The following is a 14,793-nucleotide window of genomic DNA, read 5'->3' as shown; positions in this document are numbered from 1 at the left end:
AAGGTCTTAGAGTACTTGCCTCGATCACCCATTTGCAAGAGAGGTGTTGCCCCTAATATCCCACAACCCGCGGAGCAACCTTGTGAGTCACCTCTTCGTCACTTTTGTGCCCAACGTAGGCCATCTTAGCTTACGCCCCTATATGATTTTCATACCTTTCGAGGACTCTAAAACACTCCTTTGATATGCCTAAAGCCGGCTCTTAAAGGCCCCAACAAGCCCCCAAGAGATCCTCATTTGGCGTCGACGTTGCTATCGTCGCTGTTGTCGTGCACAGGGAGGCTGGCTGGAGCTCACCACTGCATGCCTCCCTTATTATAGGTTTAAAAATATTTTTTTTTGTTCTAAGAGTAGACATTGAAATGGTCGAGGAGTGCACTTTTTTCTCATCTCTCTCAACCGACGTCCAAATCACGTTCGACTTGAATCGTTGCTTAACCTATGACTTGTACATCATAACCCAAGAGTTTTAGCCCCATCATCCATTGTTGAGGAATTGCCCACACAATACTCTAAACCACAGTCTCGCCACTACACTGGCAGACTCCAAACGTCAACATTATTTCATACTCAAACGAAACCATTTAACTCTGAAACATCTTGGAGGTGTTCCCAACACAAGGAGGATCTCTCCTAAAAGAAACAATTTTGATCTCCAAAGATAAAGCACTCTCCTTCACACATTTCTCTCCTACCCCCCCAGAAGGTGGCGCTCGATCGTCGCCCATATATATCCGTGCCTAAATGTCCTCGGAATGACTTCATACTTAACAGATAGCATCCCCATACATCAAAAAAATTTTTGTATGCACAGTATTGCCATCCCCAAAAAGTAAGTCTCGTCTCGATGGCCGTTTGTGCACCTGCGTGTCGGTCGCCATCCCCTAGCCGCTCACATGTCCTCTACAAGTCAGTACCAGCCGTCTTGCCCAAGGAGCGATAGTGACACCGTGCTGGGTAGACGCCCTGTCAGCACCCTTTTCGGGCCTCTCCATGAATCTTCCTAGGCCTTGTTGCTTAATAGATCCTCCCTAGGGATTTGGATCTAGGGCTCCTACCTCTCTGTGTCCCGTGCTATTCTAGGTTCTCCTTGGGTTTTTTTCCAGCTTGAGCTCCCAATCGGGTTTGTGCGTATTTTGGACATCATTCATTTCCCACACTCTAGTGAAGTGAAGGCTTGTTATCACCTCATAACAACCATGGTATGAGTGACTGCATCTTAACCAAGAGTTTCAGTGGTGACACAAGGAGAACATGCGGGAAGCAATGGGATGCCGACACGCAGGCAAGAGCACAAACGATAAGTAAGCAGAGATTCTTACAGATTAGGGAGTCCAATATTGTTCATACGGGAACTTTCTTGAGGTATGAGGATATTATCCACTAAATATGAAGTCGTTCCACATTTGGACGCGGAGCTATAAGGGTGACAGTCAGTCCCCACCCTGCGCTCGAGCTGGAGAGTCATGAGTGAAGAAAGTGCTTTAATGATGGAGTTCACTGAAACTATTTCAATAAAGAGATCCTTCGAGTGTTGGGAACATCTCCACCATGTTTCAGATTTAGACGATTCCGTTTGATTAGAAAATGATGATGATGTTTTGGGTCTGCTAATGCAGTGGCAGAACAGTAATTTTAGAGTATTGTGAGGGCAATTCCCTAATGAGGATGATTGGATGGGTCTGAAAGTCTGCAGTACTAATATATATTATGCAACAGTTCAAGCAGCACGTAATTTGGATGTCGTACGAGGAAGATGTGAAAAAGATGCGCTCCTCGACCATTTTAATGTCTACTGTTGGAATAAGAGAAAATATGTTTAAGCTCATTATAAGGGAGGTATGCATGGTGAGCTCCAACCAGTCCTCTCCGTGCAACAAAGCACTAAATGAACAATCCCTTGGGGGCATGTGGAGCCTTCAAGAGCCTAGGCATCTCAAATGAATGTCTAGAGTCCCCGAATAGGCAACATGGGGCCAGGATGGCCCACGTTAGGTACAAAAACGATCGAGAGTTTCGTGTGAATGCAAGGTTGCTCCTCATGCTGCAGAAAATCAGGGGCAACACCTCAAGCTGAATAGGTGATTGATGCAAGCACCTCAATGCCTTATGAACCAAGTTGTAATATATGTTATTGGGTTCTAATCATGCACGTTAGGTCGTTGGTTAAAATAGCGAACATAGGGCGACGCCGCACCGAGGACAAGTTGAGAGGCCAAGCAAAAAGGCAAGAAGGCAGCTGCCCATGCCGTGTAGGATCAATGCGAGATGTTGGCATACCGAATAGGCCTCATACTTATGATGCATCCCTACTTAGGCGAGGCATGGAGGGAATGATGAAGGCATGCACCAAGGATGCACTGAGTGAGCATTGGGCATGAGATGGGTTGCAAGCGCATGAATGGCCCGTAATGCCGAGGCGGAGCGAGGATGCTCCTTGCTATCAAAGGATGCGCCGGCAAGATCCCAGATTGTGGGCATGACGCATGGCGGCAGACTAGCTAGTAAGGGCCAGTCATGAAAACACGCAAGGGCGTGGCAGCCGAGAGCCTCGACAAACATGGGCATTTTGGATAAGCGAGTGCACGGGCATGAGGTATCGCACAAGGAGGCATTCAAATGCCTCTCTAGCGAGCTTCAGCATCGAACACACATTACGGATAGTCGGTAAGACTCGAGATGGATGGAGGTTTGGTGCAACCTAAGATGTCAAACGGAAAAAAAATATATTCTACTACGAGACAAAAGAGTCCATCCATGACATGTGGATTCCTCCCAAATGGAGCTCCCTGATGGGCTGCCCCCTTTAGATTAATTGTAAATTTTCTTGGTCTATAAACCCGTCTACTAGAGAGGGTAATTTTTCATTACAATGCATCTCCTAGCCCAGTACTAATTATCGAGGTGAATATTTCCTATAGAAAGAAGTGTCTTTTCCAAAACTATTTTGGCGGTTGGGCCAATTTGAACCTACATCTCCATGATAGCGCGTGGACAACTATTTTGTATAACCTCCAATGTAGGTAACTCAAATTGCACAATGAGTTGGATTGGGCCCAACCCAAGACCGAATTGAACCAATAAAAAAATGGACTGGTTCAGCCCAGGCTAGTCGCAGGAATCAATATCTGGGACCAACCCAACCCAGTAGCCCAAGATCAGGTTTTTTCAAAATTCATTATATATTATTTTTTATATATAAAGTTTCCTGTGGTAAACCTCAATATCATTAAAAAAAACTAAAACAAACACATCCAAGCTTAATTTGGGGTTCGAGCTTCAATCGGGTCGGTTCATATGTTGGCTTGGGTTTTAAAAAATGGACCTAATTGGGACCCACTTAAATGTTCAGGATCGTCTCAAAATCGGTCATAAACAGTAGAAGGCCGATCCTGGGTCGAGCTTTTTCGGGCTGGTCCATATCGATCCTGGGTTGACATGGCCCATTATGCACCTTGATAGGTAACCAACCGCCAATCGCATGTGATAACTTGGCAGAGAAGATGGGGTTCTTTTCACAGCATTATCCCCCTTTCCTTCTTTTTTATTTGCTCTCACTTTCATATTCTTTTTGGTCCTCATGTCCAACGAGATTGGAGTTCCTCAACTTCCATTATTCTCCTTTTATCTTCTCTCGTAAGTAACTTTATTTTCATTTTGTTTTGCCTTGATTTTGTATTTTACTTCTTAACACTCAATTTTTATTATTTCCCTTCACCTCTCTCTCTCTCTCTCTCTATCTCTATCTCTCTCTCTCTTTTATGGTTTTATCTATGTATGGCCTTCTCTAGTGGATCAGTGCGCTTCAAGAGAGAGATTCTTGCGTCCACCGATTATGATCTTATCGAAGTGATCTTGCAGGGTTTAGGCCCAGGCCTGTCCTCCTCTCGTAGGTCCTAAGTGGTTCAATGCCATCTATATCTCACTACCACATTTGGTAGTAAAATGTAATAGATTCATGTGATTATCATGTACATATTTTACGAATGTCTAAATAAAATTGTTTCCTAGTTACATATCTGCTCTTGTATCATGAAAGTATATAAGAAACATTTTTACCTTGAACCAAGGTGTTTCAAATGCTCTCTTAATCATAATTTTTGCATCTCGTATTCCTCTATTGATTTTAGAATTTTTTTTTTTGTGAAAGTTACCTTCATGCAATAACGAGTAAAGTTTTCATAGCTTCACTAGGAAAAACATCAAGTTTTGTTGTATAAAATCCCTGATTTTGAATCAATATAAGCGGTAAAGTATTCTGACTTATATTGATTACATTACATACCAACATATATGTATATAGAAAATGGATTAGTCATTTGATCCTAATGGTTAAATCATCTAGATTGAATTCCATAGCATTACCTTTTCTTCTCCATGATTTATGATTTTTTAGGAGACTTAACCCCAAAATTATAGGCTCATTTTCTCATTCTCCAACACATGTAATCATGCTTGGCCTGCTATTTCTAGCATGCCTTCTATTGACCAAAAATAGTTTGTTGCAAATGATATAAGTCATCACAAAGAAAATAGTTTTGTGTTCTAGTGATGTTAGATACAACTTGAATTTATTTTCAGCCCCCAGGGCATCTAATTTTATATTATCAACCTTAAGTTATTGATTTTTCTATTCGTTATGATAAATGTATTTTTAAATCAATTCATTTCGTAGAAATTGCTTTTCTCACTACGTCAATAATTCCTATGTGATCCATTGCATAGTAATAGCTACTTCTTTTCTAAGTTTATTTGATTCTTCAAGAATTTTCTCTTTAGGAATAAGCTGCATTTCCATCACATTTACCAGTAAGTTCTATAGGAATAGCAAACTCACCTGAACTTGGTTTGTAGATTATGTAATATTTTCTCTGGTTCAACCTTATTTGGTTGAGGACTCCACCGATCTCTCCAACCATAAATCTACTGCATGGGCTCAGAGTAGAGTCTTGACGATGATTCTTTTCAATGGTTTTGTTTGAACAGTCATCCTTGACAAGTTTTCAAAGATTTAAAGCCTACATCATTCGTTGTAATTATTCTAACTTGGTTGAAAATCCATCGAAAGCACTCTTTATTTTTTCCTCATAGATGTTTTCTTCTAAGATAAGGTCCTCGAATTGATAGATAGGTACCAACAGCAAGGAACCTTCGAGAACGGCTACTAGGCCATGGTTTTAGTTGTCCGCTGTGTGCGGTGGTTGATGAGGATATCAAACACGGATTCTGGAGTCCTCGTTTTTTAGAGTAATAAAATATATATACTTTTTTATTTTTTTAACACTCAAATTTGGACAAAAACAAAATTGGAGTTTGGAAAGATTTCATATACATCCCGTTTACTTCTCCTCTATCTATTCCCCTTAACCAAACATCAAACATAATCTTATACAACTATTTTCACTTTCGCTTCAACCAAACAAGCTCTTGAATTTATGCATGGGGGCCTCAACTTTAACCACTAAATTAAAACATCGAATTACATACGTTTAAAATTATACTTGGGAGTAAAATATTGCTATTTATATTATTATTTGAGCATATAAAATTAGTTGTATCTCATTCATACATCTTTATATCATAGAGGAGACCTCAAAACTAAAAAAACATAGGTCCCATTGTGCTTTCAGTATGACAAAGTACATATAGGGATGAGATTCTTTAGTCTCATAATAAAATTACCAGTATGTTTTTTTATGAGATAGTGCTATAAGCCATGAATTTAATTAATAAATTGTATTCGCCAAAATTCAAATACCAACCTAAAAAAATAATATAATACAGAATATTTTTAAAATTTAATTAATCAACTATAATCATCAGGGACATTATTATTCAAATAAATTAGTACCTATGCAACTCATATATACGTTTGAAATTAAGGTCCGAATTTACTACTTAATGTAAATACATATATATATATATATATAATAACTAAAGCATTTCCCTTCTGCATATTTCTTTATGATTAAAATAGATAATTTAATTGTCAATAAGGTCTGAATTGGTTAGCGATTGAAGTTGTGGCGCTATAATTATAAGGATATGATTTCAATTTTAATAATGCGGAAGCACTACGATTTAGAAATCATGTCAAATTAGCTAAGTGTATTGATTAAGATTATGATATAAATTATAATTAATTCATCAGAAAATTAGGTATTAAAATAAATATTCCATAAAATTAAATAGTGTTTATTCCATGTGTGGAATCAATAGTCAGATTGTGGTACCTAAAAATACAGTTTAAGAGAAGAGGGTTTGTCAGAAGATGGGGCACATCTCTACTGTAATATTATTGCAACATATGCTTAGGAGTATGAGTTGGCTATCAGATATTTTCTCAGACAACTCAATCTCTTGGTCTTAATTAATATTAAATTTTACCCAATATTTTTCACTATATATTATTATTTTAATAATAAGCTCTCATATTCTACTTCTACATATAAAGTATTTCTTTAATTAAAAAAATTATGTCGATGGGCAAGGAATTATTGACCGAGTTATATATGACTATAAAAAAAATATCAACCACAGCTAAATATGCAAATACATCGCACCATGTTAATTTATTTATTTAATTATTTGATATAGGGAAGTGCCCAGAATTGGTTGTCGATCAGGAATTTGAGTGATTTATTCGAGATCTCATTCCTTAGTAAAATTAGAGTGGACACCACCTCGCGCAATGGGGCACCAATCTAGTCACAAACCACATCATCTGGCCCCATTTATGGGAATGCAGTTATATGTCTGTCTCAAGGTCCTTATATGAAGACTGATAATGTAGACAAATATCTTAATTGGCTGCAGAAGATGAGTATAAGTGGTTTATAAGCCCCAAAGCCCCCTCTTCATAAAAAGCTCGCTTTTTAGATAAATCTGAGAGGCTTCTATTATCGGTGCTTTATTGCGCGAGGTATTGTCCGCTAACCATGAGGCTCCTACAATTAGTGTCCTATTGTTCGAGTTTTTGTCTTTGTTGGAGTCTCACGGATTTATCTTGAAAACTGTCTCGTTAGAAAGATGAAGCCATAGAATTTATGTCATTCAAACTTCTCATTTGTAATCAATTTAAAACACTTGCCTACCTCAGTACGAAAGAATATGCCAATGGTTAGTGGTATCAGAAAGGATAACAAATTTGTTAGTAATTCACAAAGAATTGAGAAATAGATAAGAATTTTAAGTTTTTGTAAATTCAAAATTAATATTAAAAACAAAATATTTTCTCGATATAATTAGAAAGGAGCTTTAATGTTCTAAAATTTCGTATTTGGCCTCGGCAAAAAATTTTGATGCTAAAATCTGCAACGTACCAAATAAATATTTTTCTTGTTAACATAAATTAAAAACGAATTTCACTACTTTATAAATAAAAAAAAAAAGTATTTTATTGCTAATGATATTATTTCTAATTGTGTCTCCTAACCCTCAATTTATTTATTTTTAATCTTTTATCCCTTCTAAGTGTCATCGAAACAAAATAAATTCGACGACGATCTTTTTATGCTTGTTGGATTTAGTATTTTTTTTCCTAATTAAAAGCAACATATAATCTCATTTTTTTATCTTAACTAACCATTGTGGTACGCCGTTTCTATATACATATAATAAATAATTTTTCACACTTTATAATATATTATAAATATGAATAAAATATATAAACCAACAGATTATATTAAAATAAAGAAAAAATAAAAGAAAACTATCTCTTGGAAAGTTGAATAATTCAGTCATCTTATCCATTGAAGGGTATTTTTGAAAATATATAAAATTGATGCAATTGTATAATTAACCGTCGTTGGTGAGTGTAAATGATTTTTATATCTTATATTAGTATTGATTACACATTTTTCATTCAAATTACAAATCCATTGCCCTTTTTATAAAGTAGTACTATGGGCCTTTATTTGGGCTTTCTCTAACAAATCTAAAGATCATATTGGGCTGACCAGCTCCTTTGACACCTCAGCCCAAAGTATCTCGGCCCAACCAAATCCCATATAAGGACATAATTTGTGATTGTTTGTGTTATCCTCTCGTCTCATTTCAATGAGGTTGCATTTGGATCGATGGATTTAGATTTGGAATTCGATCGAGTCAGGATTCCAAATCTTCAATCTTTTTATTTTACAATAAATAATTATAATACAAAATATAATTCTTACTATTTAGCTTTACTATTATAAAAGAGAACCCTGTTGTCATACCAATTTTTGAATATTTAAATTTATTTTTTTTAATTTATTCAGTCCCTTCAACAAAATTTGATCATAATACTTTTTTTAATATTTTTAATAAATTTACTAAAATACTCCTTATATTTGCAGAAACCCCAATTTTTAGCACATTTTTTGTTTTGAAACTACTAAACTATGACCGATAACCAACTCATCAATAAAAAATAATTATCATAATTTTTAAATATTTTTTCACTCACATTGAGTGTGTTGTGTACCGTTTGATCTTATTTTAAAAAATAATTTTATATACAAAAATATAATATAAATTAACAATAACTGGTAATCGTGGCACGTTTATGTACATAATATTTAAAATATATTTAGAACACAATATTTTTATAAACTATAGTACATTATTTTTTTAAAGAGTTAAAATTACCTAAAATAATATAAAAATGCATGAGAAAATAAATGAGCAAAAAAACAAACTATCGAAAAATAGTTACGTAAGATAATGATGAGTTAAAATAATTAATTAATTAAAAGATTTTAAAAGAAATAGCAGATCAAATTTAATTTGAACACGAAAAGGACCCTCTCCGGTAATATATCATATTAGATACTAAATGTATGTGTCACATTCAATGTATGTGTGTAAAATATTTAAAGAATAAATAATTAACTATTTTCTTTTTTTTTTGCTTTGATTTATTTGATTGATTTTTACATAAATGAAGAAAATAAATATAATGTTGAAATATAATAGAGAGAAAAAAAAAATTTAAGAGAAACTAGTAATATAAAAAGAATTATGGTAAAAATTAAATAATTATGAAAGAGAATACTTAAGTTGGAGAAAAAGAAAAAAATGTTAGTTAAAAATAAATAATTAATTAAAAATATAATTTTTATAATTTGTAAATAATGGGAGAAATATTAAAATCAGTGTGTGAAAGAATAAATAAATAAAATCATAGACCAAGACACTGAAAGAGTGCTGATCAATAGTTATATAGTATTGATAGAGAAATAATAATAATAATAATAATAATTTCATACATCAACAATAAAAATATTGTATTATAATATTCTATAAAGTACAAATAAATATTAAACTGTGAGGAAAAAAACATAATCAATTTAATATATGGTCCCACACAATACAAGTGAATTTGGATTACCGATTTGAAATCCATAAGGCCCAAACAATTGCGATATACTTGTCGTGTGATGGGTGTAAAGTTAAGAAAAGTGATCGATTACATAGTAATTGTATTATACTTACTATGTGATTGATTTGATTCGAAAAAATCTAATCTTGACTAGAATTTCCCAAAATTAAGATGAAATAAGTTAGATTGAGAGTAGATTTGCATTCTCTTCTTTCTATTTCTTCTTTTTTTTTTTTCTATAGTGTAAATTACAATTACATTTTTTTGAGGTTGGTATAATTACGAATATCCTCTCGTTGTTCGAAAAAGTACAAGTACCCTCTCATAATTATGCAGCCCCTAGATGGTGAAATGCACACTACCACTTTATCTTTGCTGATATTTTTTTAAAATAAATAAATATTTTAAAAATTTATAAATAAAATAAGGATGGATAAAATAAATAATTTATAGGGGATATTAGTCCATAAAAATAATTTTTAAAATTATAAAATATATATATAATTATAAATTATAATTCAAAAGGACTAATGACATTGTCGCACTAATTTTAAAACATAAAAAGTATTTATTATATGCATATAGAAACAACATATCACAATGGCTAGTTTATATATAATATTTCATAGCAGAATACTATAAGTGATGTGATTACTTAATATTTTATACATAACAAATTAAACTACAATATTTGAATATTATGTATATATATACATAGATAATAAGAAAAAATGTAGAATAGTATATATAAAAAAGTATATATATTTATTGATAATATAATAATTTATTCTTTTATAATTATTAGTGTTTTTCTTTTTTTTTTAAGAAAAAAAAACTCTAATCATCATAGTGAGAATCGCTTCATAATTATCAGTTATTTAAATAATTTTAGAATTTTCATCCTCTTCTTTCAATTATTTTAAATTTTAAATTATAAGTACTCATTTTATTTTAAAATTAAAATTTCATCATTTTTATTTATTTATTCTTAAAGCACATGTTTGCTTTATGATAGCCTTTTTGGAATTTTATTTTGCTACTTAATTAAATAATATTATTTTTTAATTTTTTTGGGTGATTATTTATCTTATTTATTTTTATTTTTAAGCACATATTTATTATCTACCTTTATGCAAAAGATTCACTTGTTATTGTAGATAATTAGTTAAAAGTTTAATGTTTATCTTTATTTTCATTACACTTTTGTATTTTTATACTTATTAAATACTTTAATTTTAGGTTTTAGATTGTTTATTATTTATGTATTTTATATTTCAAATTTTAAATTATTTATAAATATATTTTACTATTTTTTAAAAAATACGGATGTTAACTAATATTTATAAGCAATCACAAATTGATCGGAGAAGATAACGAATTTGGTAGTATGCCCTTGTTGAATTTTCTTTTCTTCGAAAAGCGTTTGAAAAGATATATACAAAAAAAATTGAGGGTGGCTAGAGTAAATAGTCCGAACAAACATACGTAGATCATAAAAATATTTAGAAAATTTTAAATATTATATAAAATTATACTTCATAATTTAAAAGAGTATTTTGTCACAAAAATTAGATAGAAACGTAACGGAATGTGTTCGTTATTGTTAAATGGACGTTAAAATTAGGAGGGTATTTATAATTTTTTAAATAATAAAAAAATATTTATAATTATACCAAATATCAGGTGAGATGACTGTTAATTTAAAACGCACGGAACCAAAGAAAAAACAAAGGGGATTTGCATAAGACAATCTACTCCTTGTAGAAATCCATCTTCATTCTTCCTAAATTAATAGTAGGAGTTAATTGAGAGACCCACATCGAGAGTAGTGAGGATTGAGAAGAGAAAGACGTGCTATATAAACAGGGGCTCTGCACGGTTGAAAGTCTCAACCCGTCCTGTCGGGGGTGCTGAGGCGGCTCGCTAATGATCGTATAGAGACGGCGGGCCGTGCCGACACCCACGATTCGAACACACATTCTTCTTGAAGGCGAGCGAGTTCCGCCCTACTTTTGGCGGTCTCGCCCGTCAATTTTTGGAAGCCCTCAATCCTCTTTGAGGGCTCCTCACCAATTACTCTCATATATTCCGCTCCTAATAAATCAGAAGATTTTAAATCAGTTCTTCAACAAGGTATTAGTGCAGAAAGACCGTCTCAAATCGCCGTATAAGATCACAATTTCGCGTTGGTATGCACTCCCCAGCTGCGTGAATCTGCCAAAGAGGCATTTTGACATACAGGTAGGGTGCGGAAGAAGAGCACGCGCAATTCTGGGGTGTTATTTTGTAAGGCAAGCATATATTGTCTCACAGTTGGGAGCGTTGATGGAGACTCGGTTGAGGTCCTTGCATCAGCCTCTGGTAGAGTATCGATTGGCAGGGGTGGTGGTGCGGCGGCGACTTAAAACTGGAAAAGTAATCAAACTACCAGACATTCGGTTTAAATTTGATTGATCAATAGAAAGCTCGTTCGAGCTCAACTCCACAAACTAAAGTGGTACTTAATTTTTCGTTGATGAACTTTGGAGTTTTACTTGAGCTCAATTCAATTACAAAAACTAATAACAGAATACATTTAAAAAGTGGGCAAAACTCTCAATTTTCATCCTAGGCCAGTTGCACTTTTCATCATTTATCCTTTTGAAAAACACATTTAGTCTTGTAATTTTGAAACTTTTGACTGATTTAGTCTTGTAACTGTTGATTTAGTCTTGTAAGTGTTTGGCTAAACTTTTTTAAAACATTGTATAAACTCCTACATCTTATAAGATGTTTTAGGAGCTTATAAGATGTTAGCTCTTATTCTAAAAAAGTATTCGAATAAAATAAGATGTTAAAGTTCATAAGATGTGAAACATTTTATAAGATGTTTAGGTGTTTGGCATAATAAGGTTTTTTATTGGTAAAAATAACTAAAATGGACATGATACTATTAGAATCAAATAAGTTGTTGTTTTTTTGACATATTTTACTTTTAAATTTTTTAAAACGCTTTTATAAATAGCTTGCATTAATTTGATTCAAAATAAAAATTTAATAGATAATCTTTTTACAGTAAAAAAATGATGAATTATTACCTAATTTTTTTAATAAAAATAATATATGTACATTCATACTAGTAGAATATTAATTTTGATATATAGTTTATATTTTCTTTGTTAATGCAATGATTAATTGTAGTCATATAATTTGGGTTAAAGGCAATTTTCGTCCCCTAACTTTGGTCATTTCTCATTTTAGTTCTTTAACTTTTAGCAATATCAATTTAGTCCGATAACTTTTTGAAAACGCTCGATTTTAATCCTCTGACCAAATATGGGCAAATTTTGGATGATTTTACCCCTATCCAGTTTTAAAATGCGGATTATAGTCCATTTTCACTTATTTTGCATTTTTATGCATATTTTCACCAATGCTCGTATAGAATCATATCAGAGCCTAAGTTTATTAAAAAAATATTTGTTTATATTGTATTCAAATACTTTTTCACTAATGGATGAGACTCTTTAAGAGAATGAAACCGAACGAAAGTTCAAGTTACAACAGGGAATACTTTTAGATTTTGAAAGATCGAATATGAAATTTCTTTATAAAAATTCTAAGAAATGTAGAGGATTATCTCCAAACACCACCAATGATGGTTTGAGTAACAACCAGGAGCATTTCCAGATCTTAGAAAAACAGAGAAAGAATTTCGTCTTAGAAATTCTAGATAAGGCCACGACAAAGTGGAATCCTGAACCTCTTACCGAGGAGGAACAAGAATAATGGTAGAGAGCTCACCAGATCCAAAAGGTGCTACCAGAGAATGCGGTAAAAAGTTTACAAACAATCGAAATCCATGGTAGAATACTAGTAAAGAAAACCAAACTGGGTAAATTTCTTTCCAATACAGCTCTTAAAATTATGATTAAAGGAACCGATTAGAAAGAACTCAAACCAAATACATCGAAGACCTCTCAAGATTTGAGAGAAATTCAAAAGACAGTTCAAGACTATGAACATAGGTTAATCAATATGCCTATGAAAATACAATTCTTGAGCCAAAAGGTGGATGAGATCATGAAGATTCTTCCAAATCAGAGGATCTTACAGATCTAAAGATAGAAATGAAAAATCTAAAGAAAAACCAAAGGGAAAGCCCTGAGACATCCACATCCAAAAAGAACAGATTAGGAACGCTTTTGGATCAGTACTTTTTCTACATCAAAAGAGAAAGGCAACAGAGATTCCAAATCCAAAGGCGAGAGATGATCTGATAATTGAAGCCATTAAATTCATTAAACAATGTGTTGGTCCTTACAACTCGAGCCAACAAATTATGTTCTTATTTTGTCAGTCAAAATATAGTTTTTGGGGATGGAATTTGAATTCCTTTATTTAATTAAAAAGGTGTTGATATCTAATTAGTATCTGTCACGATTTTATTATTTTTTCGCTTACTAGTGTATCAATCGTACTTTGATTTTTTTGGACCTCCTCCCTTGGTCTAAACTCGGAAAATCTTTTCTCATATTTAATAATATATATATATATATATATATATATATTCATACTTTCCCTCCAAAAAATAGATAGTACATGAATTTTATGTGTTTCTTGTTAGAATACAGGTACGATAACATAATTTTTATTATACAGAAGACATAAGAATATCATAATAGATTACGCAATTGCTCAATAAAACGTACATCGGCATAGATAATTTGAATTTTTCACTGCTATTATTGCAATCACACGATGAATAAGAATAGTAAAACTGCAAACGACACAATCGATCATTAAGATCTATACTAATATAAAAAGAAAATACATTTTTTACTTACAAACGGCAATTCATGACACCACTGCACCAATTTTGTGGTCGTATCGATAACACCCTTAAACTGATTTATTTATATTTCTAAAAATGTGAAGTGTTGGTTTATATATTTTATTTTTATTTATAATATTTTTAAAATATAAAAAATTGTATATAATATGCAGACAGAAACGACGTGCCACGACCGCCAGTAACAAATAAAAAAGAATTGTTCAAAATAAGTTATTTTTCAATCTTCCTTGTCAAATTTAGGCTTTATGAATGAAAAGGCTGAGAGTTGATTGTACTTTGGAACAAAAATCAAAGTGATGGTTAGCTAAAGAAAAGAAAAAGGAAAGGGAACATTAACTTTAGGGCAATCTTACCTTTTTTGATTCCTAAGAGCTCCTTACACATCTTCAATTACTCTCACATGCCTTAGTTTAGTTTCAATATATATAACTTTTTATTATGATGAATTATAATAATACAAAATATATAATTATTGTAAATGCTAATTAATTATAGTTGAGTAATAATATATAATGCTAAAAAATATATATATTAGTCTTGATTAAAATTATGATAAATACTTTAAATATTGCTGGAATAATATCAACTGCTAATTAAT

This window comes from Sesamum indicum, linkage group LG10 (genome assembly GCF_026168435.1).
Source record: "Sesamum indicum cultivar Baizhima isolate 11 linkage group LG10, ASM2616843v1, whole genome shotgun sequence".
Taxonomy (NCBI): domain Eukaryota; kingdom Viridiplantae; phylum Streptophyta; class Magnoliopsida; order Lamiales; family Pedaliaceae; genus Sesamum; species Sesamum indicum.
The sequence above is the reverse complement of the archived record's forward strand: the minus strand, read 5'-3'. Positions refer to the sequence as shown.